This window comes from Coptis chinensis, chromosome 9 (assembly GCF_015680905.1).
Source record: "Coptis chinensis isolate HL-2020 chromosome 9, ASM1568090v1, whole genome shotgun sequence".
NCBI lineage: Eukaryota > Viridiplantae > Streptophyta > Magnoliopsida > Ranunculales > Ranunculaceae > Coptis > Coptis chinensis.
The window spans coordinates 80,498,301-80,503,569 of NC_141464.1; the positions used below are offsets into that span (position 1 = coordinate 80,498,301).

At 38.6% G+C, this 5,269-nt stretch overlaps 1 long non-coding RNA gene across 1 annotated transcript; it reads right to left on the reverse strand.

Annotated features, from left to right (window-relative positions):
* Nucleotides 1-271: 271 nt before the first annotated feature.
* LOC147478547 (uncharacterized) lies at nt 272-4,360 on the reverse strand. Its single transcript, XR_015209329.1, has 2 exons — nt 4,184-4,360; nt 272-1,219 (listed from the first exon to the last, which is right to left on the reverse strand). It is a non-coding gene; the product is annotated as an uncharacterized LOC147478547 (long non-coding RNA).
* Between the last annotated feature and the right edge of the window lie 909 nt (nt 4,361-5,269).

A 5,269-nucleotide genomic window follows, 5' to 3' on the forward strand; every position in this document is an offset into this window, starting at 1 on the left:
TTCGCATTTGTTTATTGGACAAAGGTTAACTAGACCAGTTCACGTATTGAGGGATTCGTAGACTCAGTCATGGTGAGTATGAAATAATATAGTTCAGGACGATTTAAATCAGTAGAGTCAAACATACTGAAAATGAGATTAATCATTAAACCATTTCAAGTTGAACCCAAGAAAACACGTTCGTCAATGCAACCAACAGAAAAGTATTTCAAATTTTAACTAAAAGTTCATAAAGAAAATTATAAAGTAGAATACGTCGCGATATTAGATCTAACCGAGTAACCGACTTAATTATATATTAACTAAATGACCATTGTCCAAATCAATATTAATTTGCTGAATAAGTCAAGTTGCCTGAGTTCTCAACTAAAGCACAAACTTACTTAGTTCTTCAACAGTTCAACTAATGAAAGAACCCACGTTCCTCAGTAACTGGGGACTATCTTCCTGAAAAGGTTATGCCATCACCCTTCCATGTATCAGCATTCTAGACCAAATGATAACTGAAATTTGTGTTACTGCTATATGCAGACATGCAGTGAGTGCCTGAGTTGTCCATGCATGGTCAAACTTCTTCATGAATGCTACTAACAACTCGATTATCTGCGTGAATGCATCCAACCACAAAATAATTATGCTAAACCTCACCATTATACGGACAGCAGCTATAGCCATGGCAGTATGCACCAAGAGGTTGTTGCTCCAGGCTAAATGCAGCCCACTTACAATCTTACATGTTATCTTGCTAGGAAGAATCATATCTTACTAATTATATTCCCATATTAGCTTTTCAGTGTTTCTTAATTTTGGCCCTTCACTGCTGCCATAGAGCTCGGACTCGTCTTATGATTCTCAATCTAAAACCCCTCCAACCACTTCGGAATCCAATTTCACAACGAACTTAACCAATCCATCATTTTGTTTGGAAAATGTGTAGCAATTTTGTCCTGATTGTGAGTGTGAAATTGTGAATACCAGAGCCAACACCTTCTACGCTAGTCAATTCTTACTCCGAGTACCAATTACAAGGAAACATTTTGAAGTGATAAATAGTAGATTAGTTGTTTATTGATCTTCAGAATGGTAGCCTATTCTGGGAAGGTGTTAACAAAACCTGTCAGAAGTTGCGGTGGCAACGCTTCTCCTGTCACGAAAATTTGGTTATATCTCTCTATTAATGAGAGTGCAGCTCTTTGCTGGTCGACTTCACCAAATGTGCCTGCAGTCCATCATCAAAACAGAAAAAAAAAAAAAAAAAATGAAAGATCAGACCTGCAGTCCATCAAAACAGAATTTTTTTTTTGAAAGATCAGACCTGCAGTCCATCATCAAATACAAATTAACAGCCAGATGCGTAGTCAGTATCAACTACTATAAATTAACCAAGAAGTTGTGGCTGCAACAAGCTGGGTGATATGATACTTGCTAAAATTTCACTCAAGGTATGATGGCAGGCAAGGAAAAGGAGATCTGGGTTTGACCATCGTTGACTCGTGTCTGACTTCACCATTTGGGCTCACAATGGTGGTCGTATGTCCTTGGGACTTCCTTGGAGCCTCTGAACCCGCCCAACAGCAACAAAAGGAATCACCTTTAGCAGCTGTTACCAATACTCAAGAACAGCCAAAAGCTATGTTGGAGAATGAACAACAAAACAAAGCTTCCTATGCAGATATAGCGAAGAAAGGAGGTGCCACACAAGTTGAAATTGCAGAAAATGCTCTTAATGGATCATCAGATGCAAGCAATAGAAGAATCTCTTTTGCGGAAAAAGTAAAAGCAAATGCATCCGTGGAAATCGATATAGCTGCGTTACCCATTCCTGGGATGAAAGGTAACATTCCCTCTATAAGAATTCCAAAACAAGCAATAGACAGAGGTTTACAATTCTGCAAATTCAGTTTAGTAGGTCGACTTGATTTCCAAAAAATCAACATAGACACTGTTAGAACTATTGCTGCAGAGAAATGGCGCCCAAAAGGTTGCTGGAAAATAGTCCCACTGGGAAAAGGTTACTTCATGATTAGACTTACCTGTGAGGAAGATCTTGTCAGAATTTGGAGTGGAGGACCTTGGAAATTTGAGAATCAAATTCTCAGGTTAACAAAGTGGAAGCCAGATTTTGATCCTGAAATCCAGCGCATTTCTCATGCAATGGTGTGGGTTAAATTACCTAAACTAAAACAACAATTTTGGGACTATGAAATACTCATGGCTATGGGTAGATGTATTGGTTACCCCATCGGAATTGATAAAACAACTGCAGCGAGAGATTTTGGGTTTTATGCAAGTGTACTGGTTGATTTAGACCTTTCTAAACCAATTCCAAGTCAGATTATAGTCGAAGTTCCGGATGGACAAGACTTTGTCCAGGAAATTGAACTCTCAAGGCTTCCAAAATTTTGCTCCCATTGCAAGACAATTGGACACTTGATGAGCGATTGCAAATCTCTACAGAAAGAGATAAGAAATGAGAAAGACATAAACCTGGAAAAGGAACCGAGGAAAGAAAATCAGCATGCTACCGGGAAGACAAATCATCGAAGGAGGCGAATGAAATCGGCGAAATAATAACCGGGAGCCGGAACTAGTGGGGACAAAGACTCACAGGGTGTTCCCATTCCTACTACAATTTCTACCGGCACCGGGATACATTACCCGAAAAATGTGGTGGGTGTAGAGGCCGGAGAGGCACAAACACAAGAAGCTGGAACTCGATCACGTTGATGCTATACCAAAAGTTGGGGTAGCAGAAAATATAGCTATTGATGCTATTGCATTGCTTCCACTAGCTGTGGAAATGCAATCGGTGCATCTTTTGAATGCTCCTCGCCGCCGCTACATTCTACCTACTAACCGCTCTCTAGCGGTTGCAAATCCAATTGTGCCGCAAGAGAATAGTCGAAAGCGGTGATTCTTATTCTCCCATCGCGAGGACTATGAAGAGTGGAGCTTTAGAGCCGATTCCTCTTCAATGACGAGAATGGTTGAGTCCGATTCTTCTTCCAATCTTGGAGATGGAAACAAGCTCAAATTATTGAATGAGACAAATTCACTGCTACGATCGGTTAATTGGGGCCGACCTCGCAGATGATGATGAAAATGTCGAGGATGGTAAAGAACCATGGCGTAAGATAGCAATGAAAAAGTATAAGCCTACATGGATGTCGCGAAGCATATTGATGACGATGATAACTCACAGGATGGTGATGAACCATGGCAGTTTCAAAAGGAGAAAGATGTGGACTTGCCTCCTCTTCCACCTAGGGCTAGAAAAATTCCAGCAAGATATAAATGAATTACTCTTACTGGAAATACACATGGTTTAGACAATAGAATGAAGGATTTATCACCTTCATGGAATTTATTTTTTGGTTTAAAAGTGGGAACTTAACCCAACCCGGGTGGTGCTTAACCCCTGGTTTGTAATCTTATTATTATATATAATATATTCACATTTTGCCTGCAAAAAAAAAAAAGCTGGGTGATATTGCAGTAAAAAAAAGGACTAAAGAAACAACTATCATGGACAGAGGCAGGATATATTGCTGTAAACAAAGGACTAAAGCAACAACTAATATCTTGAAATATCATTAACATCTCAGATGTTCTCCCGCTCACCCCTTTGAAAACTGTCTGTCCTTAATATTATGTAAAAAATATCTCCATGTATACTGGTATTTGATGAAGCAGATTCATGAGCCCGACAAGAAGTTGCATACAACGATAAATCATAATGGTGATTAACTGGTTACTGAGAAAAGAATATAACAAGTTCTAAAAGGTTTTCTTCCAATTAGCATAGTTGGGGATTTAAAAACATGCTAGACTCACTACATATTCTCCCCCCCCGAACGTTAGGGATCTTTGTTCAATCATTTATCTATTTTTTCTACAACTGCCTCGATAATGCGGCATCTAGACGTTCCTCCCTGTGTTCATTATATCTGGAGTTCCCTCTGCTGCCATTAAGTTTAACATAAACTCAATCGAAAACGACATAATTACCTATGGTTTCTTTCATCTCCAATATCAGAACATGCTTGCCTTAAGCTATTCTTGATAGAAATTGCGAAGTGACAATATACCCTTTTGTTTCAATATTGATTACTTCATTTGAGGTCTGTATAAAACAAACATAGTTTGCACGAACCAGGCTAGTCTACAAATTAATTTTCATTACCTCTTTCAATCTCCCATCTTAAACGCTTGTCTTCTTCTTCAGTTTAAACACTACCGTTAATCAACTTTTGAGCTTTAATAAAAAAAAACATGTAGCTCAACCCTTGAACTGTAACCTACATTAGATACCTGAAATTGATGCTATTTAGCTGGTTAACTTGGGTCTTCTTACTTGTATTTAGATATTTAACTTAACTTAGTGGTTCCTGTTCCATTAATAATTTGCCAGAGGCTGATGTGTCTAGTCTTATTTTATGTCATGGTGTAGTACTTGATCACATTTAAGAAACACAGCGAAACAGTTCACAAATGATGATGCTGGAAACTTTCTTCTAGAGCATTCTTCAACAATTGACCTTCACTTATCAGCCTAATATGTTTAGACGTTTAGTGGCCGGCCTACTGGTTAAGACTTGGGAGATTGGCCCAAGGTGTTATGTTCTATTCCCACCTTCACCGGGAAAAGGGTAATTGAAGGAGGGTGTGTGTGTGTTGGGGTGGGTGGGTGGGTGGTGGGTTTGGCTGAGGCATCATTTTGCAATTATTAACCAATGGGGATGGTTAAATGGACTCCATCTTAAGGTGATTTCAAAAGAACTCTACCTCTAAAAGTAGACTTACAAGATGAATTGAGGGCTGATTTTTGGTGGAGATAGTCTTCCCATAATAGAGAACACTCCCACCAAAAATCAGCTCAATTGAATATGTTTAACCTTGTCAAAAGTTGTTTCAGTTTTTCTTAAACTGTTCGATACATCCATAACATTCTAAGCAATTTTTGAAAAGGTTAAACATCTTCAAAAGAGCGTATTTTTCGCAAGGATGATCTCTATTGTGTGGAGAACATATCCACCCAAAATGAGCTTCTAATTCATTGTTCTTAGTGGTGGAGTTCTTTTGGAGTCACTTTAAGTGGAGTTTATATAACCGTCCCCTTTAACTATTCATATTCATAACTAAAGGAAACTATCAAGATTTAAAAATATAAATAAAATACAACAAGACATGAGAAAATGGAAGTCAGGATATGGAGGAGGTGTTCATTATTGTTGTCAGAATCGCGTCAGCTCTTAGCTGAGTCGGTAAA